The sequence below is a fragment of the Triturus cristatus genome, chromosome 4_2, assembly GCF_964204655.1.
Source record: "Triturus cristatus chromosome 4_2, aTriCri1.1, whole genome shotgun sequence".
Lineage (NCBI taxonomy): Eukaryota > Metazoa > Chordata > Amphibia > Caudata > Salamandridae > Triturus > Triturus cristatus.
In genome coordinates this window covers 987,676,480-987,691,277 of record NC_140586.1, presented here as the reverse complement: position 1 = coordinate 987,691,277, position 14,798 = coordinate 987,676,480, and the positions used below count along the sequence as shown (strand labels likewise).

At 42.6% G+C, this 14,798-nt stretch overlaps 1 protein-coding gene across 1 annotated transcript in view; it reads left to right on the top strand.

The window, feature by feature from the left end:
* The window catches only part of LOC146839227 (uncharacterized), a 298,742-nt gene that overhangs the window by 189,312 nt on the left and 94,632 nt on the right, over positions 1–14,798 (top strand). Inside the window, exon 3 of the mRNA XM_085603236.1 lies at positions 2,591–2,638. The gene's annotated coding sequence lies outside the window, so the exon portion shown is untranslated. The remainder of the gene's footprint in view (positions 1–2,590; positions 2,639–14,798) is intronic.

The window sequence follows — 14,798 nt, the reverse complement described above, 5'->3', positions numbered from 1 at the left end:
CACATAGAGTTTGTTTTGGAATGAAAGGGCTCACCAGTGCAATGACACCCACGGGGTGCATCTCCTAGGCAGATTGCGGTGTAATTGCTGCAATACTCTGTCCCACCAAGCTAAAGATCATCTTAGACAGAAGTTATTCTTCTTCACACATGCTGCAGAGGCCCTGGCATGGATCACACAACATGACCCAGCATAACCCTCAAAAATGTCCGAACAATGGAAATAAAGGAGGAGCAAGAACCAAAGTCTGCAGAGGCCCGGACATAGTGAACACTCTCAAATTGTCTCTACGCCCACACAGCAGGAGCCACAAAAAATACCCTAGTTACTGTGGTGGCTCTCATCCTAAACCCGCAATTAACTCAACTGAAGTAGGTGTCTCTAGAAATTAAGATAACTTTGCCAGCTCAGTTATGAGCTCTGAAGCAGGTGACCTGCCAAAAGTTACATCACAAAACACGGAAAATATGTTCTGATCCCAGGCTCTGAAACGTACGACTGCCTGACTGACGAAGCAGAAATGTCTGCGAAGTGTCTAATAAGACAGGAGGTTATCACCGCTATGGATGGGGCAGGTAATACGATGGTATCAGTGCGATCAGGGTTTAAGAAAAGTCCTATTTGGGTACAGACTTGTAAGGCTCTGGTGTGTGAAGGAGAAGTTGGAAAGTTTTACCCTGGATGACCAAGGGTCTCCTCCAGTGCCACAGTAGTGTTGTACAAGTGTTATTGAACAATATTAATAATCTAGAGATGCTAAGAGAAGCCATCCATGTGAACAACGGGATGTAGGTTTAAATGAAATTTAAGAGAGACAAATGGTGGACGAGGTGGCAGCACAAACAACTGATTACTTACACCAACCTGGACGAAAACAATCAACTCTAAGCAAGAACCAAGCATGGGCAGGAAAGCAGCAGACCACACTCTCTACAAACAATGGTGGAGCGGTCCTATTCTGGTCTCATCAAGGCAAACAACAGCTATGCCCATGCTGAAGCACAAAACACAACAAAGAAACACTTAGCAAAACAGTCGACTAGGAATACAGTACCAGCGTATTATGGAAAGCAAACACTAAACAATTTCAGTGATGCGGCGGCGTGGGATTTTGTTTTTTTAGAAAACTGTATCCACTGTTGTATGCAGTTTCATAATTTCTCCTCAGTAGGGATAGATCCTGTAACGCCATTTATCAAGGGCCCACTGACCATCATGCCCCGATGGAAGGTACATGCATGAAGCTTGCTTGTGTAACTCTGTACTGCAGAAGCCCCTTTAACATCAATGATTTCAAACATGAGCACAAAATAGTATCATATTACAAAGGAAGCAACACTTCAACAAGACTTTGTCAAACTAAAAAAGAAAGACACCTCTTAAAGAGGTTTAACTATTAAAGATGCAGTTCATGCTCTTCATGAAGGGTTTCGCTTAAAGAACTATGCAGGCAATTGGGTATGGGCCACACACCAACATTACTTAATCACCCTGTGCCAAAAATAAAAAAAGCTCTGTGCTTGAGTAATGTAATTGGGTTCTCATGAAAAATGCGCTAACAGCTTTGGGCCAAGTTCACGCTATATTCCACACTATGCAAGATGAGCAAAGGCAGCAGTGCAGTAATTATGTACTCAGTGTGGAGCTGCCGTCCACTCGGCCCCTTGGCTGCTGGCACAGGCGTTGAGGGGTTGCGCTCTCCCCTGCTGGTACCCAGAGAGGAGCGGCTGGTTGATCGGATCCAGCCGCGACGGGTGCCCTCAACGGCTAGGAGTGGGGCACAGTCATGGGCAGAGCCGGGGACGGTAGAGGGGCTCCTCCCTTCGCAGCCACACATCATCTCCCTGCACCCCCGCAGCCGCCGCGTACAACAGAGGGTCATGTCATGAGTGAGTAAATCTACTGTTACTGTACATTGTTTACATATTAGTATTACATAGCTCCCAGAGGCACAACTAGAGTCAAAATCGGCAGAGTGTAGCTGCAGGGGCGAAAGAACAACAAGGCCTCGTTAAGTAAATGGTCTTTTTAAAGACCTGTGAAGTACTCGGGTGCAGCCGCAGTAAGACAGACGGCAGACCACAACAGCTCCCCTCCCCCCCACGCGAGCAAGGCAGGGGCCTGGTGTTGCTGAGACCCTTGGGGCATTCACACCCAGGCTCCCATGACACCTCCGCGCCAGGCCACCACAGGCAGGCCAATGCGGATGAGGAAGAAGTATGCATGGGCCTCGCCAATCAATGTGTCTCCCGGAATTTAATGAGGGTGACTCACGTTCCGAGCTGCTTCCTTCTCTGGCCTAAATTGTTGTTGCTTTGTAATGCGTTGGCACCATCAAGTGGCCAAAGCATTACAAAACAACAGCAATTTAGGCCAGAGTGGTGCAACAACTATGAAAATCAGTGACACTCGGTTTAAACCGAGTCATCTGATTTTCATCCGGTAGGGTACTGTCGGGCACAGTCGGTATTAACCGATTTCTGGACAGCCTACCTATAGTCTTCTTATCTTATTCTTAATCTATTCCTTATGTGTTCTTTGTTTTCTTTTTTTAAAAAATTCTAATACTCCTTGTCTTGCTTTCTTCTAGGAGATGATTTCTTCACAACTTTATACTGAGGTGAATAAATCTTCTTAGGTAAGTATTTTTTCTGTATGTCTTAGCCTATTATAATGTAGTAAGTATTTTTCTGTTTTGAAACATTTTCAACTATGCACACTGTGACTCAACGCTCAAGTTGCCTTAAGTCTTTACTGGAACTAACCAATGCTCCAACTAATGTATCTTGTGTATAGCTCACAATCCTTTCACAACTATCACTAAGGTAAGTATAGTCTTAACTAATGATTTCAACTAACCATGGCTTCCAAAACTCTAATTGTTCTACCCAGAATCAAACTATTATTTCTCACCATCTTATTGTTTCTCTTCGCAATGACTCCAAGCGCTATTTTAACCTTCCGGTCTTCCTCTCTACTTGCGTGTGAAACTCTGAAAATGCAATACTCAACTGCGCAGGCTCATTGACTCAAACACTGCTCTCCATGAAATGAGCAGACTCATCACAATATGGAACACCTTTACTTGGAATTCACACTGCCGACTCTTCCTGGGTAAGCTTCTTGTCGTAACACGACGGAACTAGAAATGTCGAATTTAAACGCCGGCACTACCCTAACTTTCGCGCGCTTCAATACTGCAACCGTTTTCTCTGGAATCTCAGGTGAAGTGCGAGATTCCAGAGACGCATCTCATGACTTTCTAGCGAACACCTGGTGCTGCGTTGACTAGAATGCTGACCTTGTCTCCTCTCTCCACCGCCATATTAGAATTCCACCAAATTCTAATTGACTTGATTTGAACCCTTTGCTGCATATAACGGGGCGACTTTCCATAGAATGTCATTGACTGTTCTCTTAACTCGCATTGGTTTTCTACGGACTCTGACAAACGCACAGTATGTACAATTTTGTTACATATACTGATCCAAAAATTAACATCAAGCCTGAGCCCTGGTGGAAATTAATTAGTTAATCACAGTGTCTCTTCGTAATTGGATCCAGTCAAAAGCCAGAGTCAACGCGTTTCGGTGGATTCTAATCCATACTCCCCACCTTCTTCAGGACAGTACTAATTTGGCATTTATCTCCCACAATCAAATTGACAAATTCATGAAGTATCTAAAAAGATGGTAAACACATTTTTAATAATGACATTTTTAGGATACAAGAAAAAACTAAGATAAAAACTTTCTTAAAAACAATAAGATCAGATGTGCCTTTATGTCTCATCTCTATTTGGTGGCATTCAGCACATCCCTTCTCAAGGTGTATTCACCACATGCCGTGTGCACTCTTAGGGCCCGATTCACAGAACTAACTTAAGACAAAATCCTAAACTTACTACCATTTTGGTATTCACAGAAGGCACTTACTCATTTTGGTATTCACAGAAGGCACTTACTCATTACGGTATTCACAGAAGTTAGGAGTCCTAACTTTAGGACTCTAAAATGCCTTCTGTGAATACCGAAAGTCTTAAAATTAGGATTTTTCTCAGTTTAGTAGCAGTATAGTTAGGACTCCTAACTTTAGGACTCCTAAATGCCTTCTGTGAATACCGAAAGTCTTAAGATTAGGATTTTTCACAATTTAGTAGTAGTAAAGTTAGGACTCCTAACTTTAGGACTCCTAAACTGAGAAAAATCCTAATTTTAAGACACTGTATATAGAAAGCACAGAATTCTCTGCAGTAATGTTGCTCTTGCTCTCATTCACCCTCTAACACTCCCTTAAATTAGTGGTACTCTGGTATTTATTCAGTTTCTGTCACTTTCTTTTAATATGTGGAGGTTGCTCTACCATCCAGATAAATCTTCAGTGCCGTTTATGGGCTCAACCTTCTGGGGGCCCTGAATGAGGAGAGGGAAACATCCATATGGGTAAATGCCACTTTTATTCTCTGTGCCCTTTTTCTCTAATATAATAAGGTTTCCAATCCTTACCTCGTCAAACATCAAAAACCGGATGTTAATCCGTGTATTCCAACACCCGGGCAGGGGGGGGGGGTTCTGAGGCACTTATTTACCTTCAGACCATTGGATATCTCTGTTTCTATTTTTAGGTTATTTTCTTTCCTTTTTTTAAACATTATATTCAAAGGAACCTTGTTCAAGTGGTGCATCGTTATCATCCTACCTTGGAAAGAAGGGAACATTTCGTAGTCAGAGCTCGCAGGCTATTAATCAATATCATGTAGTTAATAACATTTAATTCTCATGTTTTTTATACTTGTCCCCGGGTATATACCCATGTATCTCTGCCATCTAAAGCATAGCAGAATCCTCTTCGAGTCTACAGAAATAAAGTGTAATCCTGTGCTTATATCTCTCTCTAGGATTTCCCAAATTTACAAGCTAAACTCCAACCTTGAGGATAATATTCCGTTAGATGTTTAAACAACCCATGCTGGCTTATCGTTTGATGACTGATTACGCATTCTGACCCATAAATTGAGTCTCACAAAGCCACCCTATCGTCAAGCTGGAAGAATCCGCGTCTACCAGACATCTGACCCCTGCGCTCACCTGATTTCGGTTCCGGCATAGTTTCTTCTTTTCACCATCCGCAAAAGGGAACTAAGTGTTCACTGGCCACATTCTAAATAACCCCGACCTAGGAACTTCTTGCTTTCCCCTTTCGGTTTTCTTAGCCTAAGATTTAGCAAACCGAGCGGTCTCCCCGTTTAGAGTACCTACCTCTCAACTGGATTCACATATTAATACAGTATGGTTGATTAAATAACAACCTGAAAAAGTGTCTAAAACGACACAACCCAATAAAATATTCCTTTGAAATATAAGGATAAGGGAACAGAGCCCAGATCTGATCCCTACCGTCTTTACTATAAAGATCTTGCCATCTTTAACCGCCTCCTTCTCTTACCCAAAATCACCTGTTATTACAGTAGGCATGGCGACATGATGACCTGTGATGTTATCTAAAATAACACACCCAAAGTAAAATACTCTTTTGAAATATGAGGATAATGGGACAGGAGGACAAAACCTTAACTCCCCACAATAATCCAATCCCAATCTTCACTGCTATTAAGGTCACGTCTTATTGTATCAAATTTAATGATTCCACTGTTCTCTCATCTTTCTCCTAGTTTCCGTATTACCCCCCTCTCCTCTTGCCTTGGGTTTTCTCTAAGATGAACCATTTCAGGTGCATCAGTCCATGGCTGTTCTCCTTCTATTGATTCACTAAAGGGGGCTTTCATTTTATCTGTTCTGATAGCTGACCTATGTTCGCAAAGCCTTTGTCTAAATTCTCTTCCCGTCTCCCCTATATATCCAAAGCTAAAGGGACATAGGAGAAGATAGATCGCATGTCTCCTTCTACAACTGCTCAGAGTGTGACCATATGTTGCACCTCTTTACGTAACACATTAGGGAAACAAGACAAGATTCACATGCACTACGGCGACCACATTTATGATCGCCCTTAGCTCTGCCACCACTGAGGGCACCTTGTGTTTCCTGTTGATCTTCTCTATATGTGTGCACCAACGTTCTTCTGAGGTTCTTGTTTTTTCTAAAGGCAGACAGGGGTTTCTGTAGTGTCATGGACTCTTCATTCAGAATCTTCAAGTTTTGTTTATAACATTCTTCAATGTAGTGCTTTTTCCTGAAAACTGACTAACAAACACTATTCTTTCATTCAGTTTCCTCATTTTTTCTTTAGTTAGCATGCTATCTCTATCATAAAATCGGGCTCTTTTACATGAATGATTTATAAGTTTCTTTGGATACCGTCTCTCTTTTAATTTCTTCTTTAAGTTATCTGCATGTTTATAAAAATCTTTAAGTGATGTGCAGTTCCTCTTCAATCAGCAGAACTGTCCAAAAGAGTATCCTTTTGTGTTTTAGGAAGATAGCTACTATAAGGTCGGAGGGTTTTCTTATCTGTATGTTTTGTGAACAATTCAACTTGCAAGCACCCCTCTGTTGTTTTTAGAGTGATATCCAAGAAATCTACACTTTCGTTGCTAACATTAGCTGGGAATTTGAGCTTCTGATCTCCCATATTCAGGCAGAACAGAAAGTCATCTAACAACTCCCTGGATCCTTTCCAAATGAAGAAGAGGTCATCGATAAAACAATGCCAGTTTCTAATGTTTTCAAAGAAGGGAGAAACGTCAATATAAATGTGCTTTTCCTCAAAGGCCCCCACATGAATGCAGGCCAGACTGGAAGCACACCTGGCTCCCATACTAGTCCCTCTGATTTATAAATATAGATCTTCTTCAAACAAAAAGATATTGTTCAAAAGCACCATGGAGACACACCTCACAATAAAATCTCCTCCCTGGATGTCTGACTGTTCTAAGGTCTTCTTGATGACATCAGTAGTGTCTCTTTGAGGTATGTCAGTATACTGTGCCTCGATATCGAGGGTCATCATATATTCTGAGTGATTATTAAATTCTAATCATTCTACTTGGGTTGTCATATGGGCTGAATCGCTTATATAAGATTGCTGATTTTGAACCAACGGTTTAAGAAAGACGTCCGCATATTTACTCAAGGGTTCTAATAGTGAGTCTATAGATGACACTATGGGCCTCAGCGGTGGCTCCCTTATATTTTTATGCATTTTACGGAGCCCATAAAAGGTTGTAATTTTTGGATTTTTGTTCTTCAAAGACTGATACTCCTCTGTCCTTATCCACTCTTCCTCCATCACCTTTTCTAAAAGATTGGACACTTCTACTACAGGGGTCTTTAACTAATGGAAACATTAAAGTAACCATGGTTAAAGCTCGGGTGCAAGCTTGCTTCCGAGGATTCTGTGATCCAAATAGCAGTACGTATCAAATGACTATTAGTTTGCTATGTGAGGATAGGAATGTTCGATAAATTGTCCCACTCTGTTAGATTCCCTCATGCATATGAATTACCAGATGTGGTGTGCACTTGACATTCCCAAGCACTGATTTGTCAGTGAATGGGGCACACGGCGAGCTGTCGTGCACACCGGCAATGCTGCCTTTTCCCTTCCATTTATCCAACAACAACTATGCCAAAACTGACTACTCCTTTATAATTACATTTATTTGTGGCCTGTTGAACGAATAAAGACGGTCACCATTTATTTTCAATTTGTTCGATATAAAAAAAACATCATCTTAAATGTTGTACACAAAGAAACACTTTACCCACCCACCAATAAAAAATCAAATCACTACAGTGGATACATAAAGGAAATCACAAACACAATTGGCAAATCATGTAAAACAAGAATAACATTACCAAAAATACAGTAAACAATGCCAGTTCTTATTTTTCAAAAGTCCAGAACTGGAGCAAACAGCGATTAACAAAGATAATCAAAAACACAATAGTTTAACTTGCATACTTATTGCTCTGTTTGTAAATGGACAATGCACCTCTAGAAAACATAACTTCTGAAGCAAGATTACTAGTTTAAGTAGAAGTAAATGACTCTTAATCGTTCCCTGGTACACAGTATTACTCCCTCAGATGAAAAACATTATTTTGAGAACAAAGTAGAGAAACAAATAATGTCAACGCGTTTCGAATCCACTGCATCATCTTGTCAGGAGTTCTCCTCAGGACAAAGAACTGATATCCACTCTAAGCAAACAGCTTAAATAGAATGGGGGTTCTCTTAGCTTATCATAAAAAATTCCTTTACCTCATTTGATTTGAGATTATTAGCACCACTATGCTAACATTGACATGAATCCTGAAATGAAAAAGATCGATTATTTATCACTGAGATGCCTCTAACACCACCTACACAAGTGTTAATTATAACAGCCACTGTCAAAATCAGACCTCTACGAGTATATACTCACAGGCAATAGGGTCAAACAACCCCCTTCTGTTATGCCACCAGTAGAACAATCTACAAACAAATGGATGAATTAAACAAAGACTATAGTATGTCCGTACAAGCTTCCGGTAGACAGATCGGTGTGCAGACCGTGACATAAGCAACTTAAAAAGCATTGAAACCCAAGTGGGGAAGGGCATTGGCTTTTGCCACTTATTTAAACCAATTTGCGCGCTCACGCCTAAAATGGAGAAAGTGTGGAACGGTACAAACCAACTACTAAGAAGACCCAACCAGCGACAGACATATGATTTTTTAAAAAAAAGGCTCAAATACTATCAGTTTCATACCACGCTATTGAAACTAAATGCATAGGCAGGTAGAATGAGTACTAGGGCTGCCGCACTCGCAATAGTTCTGCTCGTGGAACAGAACAACACTTACTTTAATTGTGTTCTTCGTAGCCCTGCACAGCATCTCGTTGCAGTGCACTCGCTGCTCGAAGGAAGTCAGTGGCCGGAAGTCTGAATATGGACGCTGTGGGAAAGTAGGATCTGTTTCTCATGATTACCCCCATTTTTAGGTCTCGCTGGCGTTGCAGCCCGAAGCGCTGCCGCCAACGAGACTTATTGTTGCCGTGTTTGCTCCCAAGGGAGACAGACCAGGGCACGCGCAGCGATCGGGGTCTGTGGACACGCTTGCGCAGACGCACACGCGCGTGCACACACTCCGCCGCTGCCGACCCCCCTCACTGCATCCTCGGCTGCCTAACGCGCGCACACACCTTGCGCTGGCTTCCTCCTCCCTGCCCGCAGCACCTTCTCCACTGCCAGGCGTTCTAGGTGCATGTGCACATCTCCTGCTAATTCAGTTTAAGAGATGAATTGCAGAGAGCTCAATGTCTGCCTCACTGTTAGCTTTAAACGTTTAGTCATATTAACGGAGAAGTTCATCTTTTTTCGAGACTGTTTCGAATGGTTTCTCTTTATTTAGCGTGAAGATCAATTTCATGTGTCCCTTTTCTGCACTCGCTGTGGAGTCATGTAGTCGGACAAAGACCTAATGAGGTGGCAGTCACCGTAATGCCTTCATCACTGCACAATGTCATCCGAGGCCTACACAAACTAATTATTTCAGCTCGTTCTCTCGAACATCTTTCACTCGGTATATTAATTGTGCCTACTACATCGATTTAAGGAAGGAGAAAATATTTCCGCAAATTCATTTACTTGATCTGAAGCCTTGCGAAGGAAACGAAGCAAAGAGTCAAAACTGTTCCTTACTCGATCCACATCTCACATAGATTTTAAACTATTCCAGATAATTTAAATTCACCATTTTTCACTGCATTGAACATCGGTCATGGTTACATCTCTTCCACCCGTGGCCACACAGATTGACAATGAATGTCAAATGATTTAACAAAATGTCGCTCTTCAAATCGACAAATTCACCTTCACAAGCTTGACACCAATTGAATCCCTCACCCGAACTTCCCTATGCCATGGGTTGTTTCAGCAAAATTCTCCACAAATCTTGAGTAGTATTCTGCTCGGTCAAGGATGTAAGTCATTTTTCACAAGTTAAGGCAACATTGCTTGACAGAAACCTCCATTACTTTAATTTGATCAACTAGGTTGACTTCTGAGTGGTTGATTCCCTGTGACACATATTCAATTTGTTAAGGAATTTCTAAAAATGTCCCAGTCCAAACGAATTGCTAATAACAGTTTTCCTAAATATTATGAATATTAGCTCCATGTACAAACTGTTCTCTTGACATCCCACCATGAGATGATCCGAAACTGCACGAGACCGTTAAAGCCCTCAAAGCTGCTATAGGGCCCTCAACAACCTCTCCGGTAATTGGGCCGGATCCAGAAATGTATGCCATTCTGCAGCCCCATTCTTTTTCTTCTCCTGTTTGGGACTGAGGATTTTTATTGAGCCATCATCCAAAAAGGGAGGGAGGAGATAAATGTCTCAGAATCTTATTACTGCTGTGCCAAGGCAGTGTTTAGGCATTGCTGGTTTTTATTTTTGCCCGCGAAGAGGTCTTCACCAGTTGCTTACAGATGACTTCAAGACCCTACTGCAATTTATGCCATTCCAGCAATGGTTGACCAGAACCCAGAGAAAACACCACCACACCCATCTTCGATATTGTGAAATAATAATCTACTATGTATAAGGTGTGCACGTCACCAGCAATCAGCATGCAGACTGCAGCGCTGAACCTTTACTTTGCGATCTTAGACATTTTCAAATGATGGTCCTTTTCTTTCTATTTTTCTCACCTTCCATCTACAATGCAGTCCGCAAATATCAAGCTCTCCTCACTTGACTGGAAATCTCATTATGTTCTTTTCAAATGCAGCGAAAACTAATTTGCACCTTTGCACATGTGGGAGCTGCTCTCGTCCTATAAACCGTGTCTCTCCAAGACTTCCTCTCTTCCTCTTCACCTACGTCTTCAGTGAATAGCTCTCCTCCCGTCACAACAGCAGCATGCTCCGCCAGCACAGCTCGAACAAAGAATCCAGGGGTGAGCTCCAGCAGTCACCTCTGCTACCTCAAGGCCACCTTCACCACTACACTTCTGCAACTGGGCCTCAAGAATCAATGGAGACTTCCAAGTGACACCTGCACAGCCCCATGTGCCATGAACATTAACACACATGCTGTTGGGGTTTAGGGTACAGTCCTTACCAACTCGTTTTTTTTTTCTTAACAGTACCTTATGTTGCTCAATGCCTCCTCAATTTTGGACCCACTAATGTGACGGGGACAACCAAAATACATACGCAGAGCGCACTTCAGACCTACGACTGCTCCTTACTCCACACGATGACTGGCGGCATCTTCAGAGCCATTCCATCATCCAGCACCTCGTCATTTTTCACTCATCTCCAGTGAGATGATCATTCGCAGAGAAGACTATTGAACAGTTATTTATTTACAAATATACAAAACTTATACTATCCAATGCCTTATTTTTGTGGGGTAAATATACTTAATTCTTTTAACACCTGTACTTTTTTTTAAAACAGCCATCAAAATCACAGATTGTAGTTTTTTCAAAATAAAATCCACAAACTCAATTATCAAACACCATCTTGTAATTTTCAACAACTGCTCACGTTCTAATTCCCGAAATTAAAACAATCTGCCTCATGTGCGCCTTGGAAGCCTGTTTTACCATTTTGGAGCTCACCACATGTCCGGAAGAGATACTTATATATGGATAATCGTCGGAAACCAATCAGAGCTGTCATATTGCAAGAACTGCCACATTATCCTTTTCCTCACCGCTGGATTACGAATGATGCTGATAATAGGCTAATGATAGAACCCATATACACGGTATGAACACCATGATGCCAAAACTGGACTCCCTCCAAGTAAACTCTTCCGTTCCATGATTCATAGAATAAACTATCAGAATGTAACATCTTTACACCGTTAGTACAATTAGTTTCAAATTTGCTAACTCCAAGTATGCAAATACACCTGAGGGCCAGGGAGACAAAGTTTATGCTATTGCTCGGAAGGATAGCAAAATATGGGATGACGTGTCCTGGCCTCTCGAAACCTTCTCCTCCATTTGGCTGGGCTGCTTCACCGAAGACAATGAACTAATTTCTTCAAATCGCTGCATCTTGCCAAAACCCGAGCTTCCGTGGCCTGGCACAGGCACGGAGATAAATTCCTATATACCAATTGAGTCAAGGAACTTGGTGTCCTCATGCAACGAAAAATCAACCAATTAGCCAATAAACAATCGCTTCTTTCTCTCGCTATGGACACAAACAAAAAATATAATCGGAATCTTCCTATCAACATCGGTCATTTCGATAGAACAGCGGTTTGCCAGGCAGCAGGGCAGGAAGAAATCTTTTAGCAAGGCTAGAAATTATTTTTATGGTAAACCAGTTATGATGAAAAGTTGAATATTAAAATGGGATAGAGCACGGATAACAGAATAGAAAGCTTATTTTGGAAGGGTGTTCATTTTTTCCAGTAGTGAAGTCGATATGTTAGGGATTTTGGCAGCATGGGGAAGCTGCATCCTTTTTTAGGTCTCGCTGGCGTTGCAGCTCGTAGGGCTGCCGCCAACGAGACTTATTGTTGCCGTGTTTGCTCCCAAGGGAGACAGACCAGGGCACGCACAGCGATCGGGGTCTGTGGACGCGCTTGCGCAGACGCACACACGCGTGCACACACTCCGCCGCTGCCGACCCCCCTCACCGCATCCCCGGCTGCCTAACGCGCGCGCGCACACACCTCGCGCCGGCGCCCGCAGCCCTCCTCCTCCCTGCCCGCAGCACCTTCTCCACTGCCAGGTCAGGAATGCGCCTGCAGGCTGTTTAGGTTCGTAGGAGGGCAGGTACCTAATTCACGGTGTGTAGGAGGAAAGGGACTCGGGACACACAATGGGAGTGGCAGGTGGGGACAGTATCACACTTCCATGCGCCCCTCTGTTTTACACGTAAAAGTTTGGAGCCTTCCAAGTCGTAAATACCAGTGTACTGGCGCAGCCATCCATAGCCGCACTTTCAACTCGCCGGTTCTAATCTAGTGACTCGTGGGATAATTTAGTGCGTGCAACCGCTCAAAAATTATAACTACACGCTGTGCTGTGAGACACTGCGTTTAAGTGTTCACTTGTTCATGTGCCAGTTGCTAGTTCGTATAACAGAGCATCCCGAAACCCACTCTATCTCTTCCCTCCTTTTACCGTGGGACATGTTCCCGGTCTCGCTACGGCAGTATCCACAATGGTAGCCATCCTCTCCCCCTAAGTATTCCACGATGCTGGGGCTCGAGCCCCCTTGGCCGGCCATGACAGACGGGCGGTGTCTCTCAGCTGTAGCTTCAACACCCAATGGGAGCTAACGCTCTCTGCGCATGTGCGAGAAACCCGGCTAACAAGTCGCTTGCGGGCATTCACTGATAACACTAAACTCATCTAGAAAGGTAAGCCTTCCCTTCTAGGTATTGACCTCATCTGGCTGGCGCACGGGCAAAATTCACGTTCCCGACAATATTAGTATTAACGTCGTGGCATCATCCATCCTGGGTTCGAATTTCCAATGCAATATATAGATAAGATTCGTATTGTTTATCCTACGCAACACATAGGCAGCCTTTCTTCACGTTATTGCCCAAAGTGTGGGTTCCGATTGCTGCGTCTCGTTAAACGCAAACACCATTCTGACATGGCCGCCAGTCTTCCACGAGATGAGTCTATTGCTGCGTCCGGTTTTCACAAACGATTGAAAATATATTTATAGACATAGAAAACAGACTGTGTATACTAGGCCAGTTCTCAGGTGATCACATCCTTGGAAAAACAGACTACGTCCACCTAAAAATGTAGCTGTGGATGAAGGCCTGCACATAGTTTTAAGCCAGGCCATAACCTAGAACTCTCGATTTTATATTTTTTAGGTCTAGCTTGAGCCAAAACCTTTTTTTAATGATGTAATTAAGACCTTTTGATTTTACTAAAAGCATTTGTATGATATATTTACTTTTACGTTCTCCCAGTCCTCTTAATATATTGGTCTATTGTGTCATTCAATCTTTTTTCACCATTTCAGCATGTAGCAAGGGACAATAGGTCAGCTCACTTCCACTGTTGGCTAATTTAACTTCAAGTGATGTAAACTGCCCTGACAACTTTCCCTGATGCTATACATGCCAGTAAAATAGAATATTCAGGTGAACACTCCTGATTTTTCAAGCCAAAAATGGCTTTATTTTGACTGTTTCCCGCCTGAACTTGCCTCTACTTCAATAAAAGTCAATGGGAGAAAAACATTATACCAATTATGTTTTTTAGGTTGAGCAACCGAGACCTCTTGACTTGTATATGCTTTGTGGGCTCTGGAGATCATCCCTAGGACTTGTCTGCTTCCGCTTGGGACTTTTTTGTATGTTCAACTGCCTCTATTTAACTTGTCTTAATAAAAAAGGACCAGTAGAGGTCATTAGAATACCACAATTGCTTTCTGCTGAAGGACTTTCTTTTCTTAATTTTTTCTGGCTACTGCCTCTATTTTACTTTCTTGATAGAAGACGACCAGCAGAGGTCAGTAAAATACCACAATCACTTTAGCATTCTCTAGATTCCAGTCCATAGAAATTGTCTTCCACGAGCACCGGTAGACAATAATATTTTTTTCAAATCTTGTATTTTCAGTGATATGACCACCGAAGGCCCTGATTTTATATTAAAAACAGAGCGTTGGACTATACCTTTGCCCGGCTAAAAGGCAATATTTCTCTCCATGTGTTCCCATACCTGGCGTGTCACGCAGCTTGGTGCTTACTTTCCCCCGATGTTAAAGAACAGTAGATGTTTCAGCACCCAGGCTAATGTGCTGCATAGCTAAATACATATAAGGTCCCAAAGGCGAGACCGATTGCAT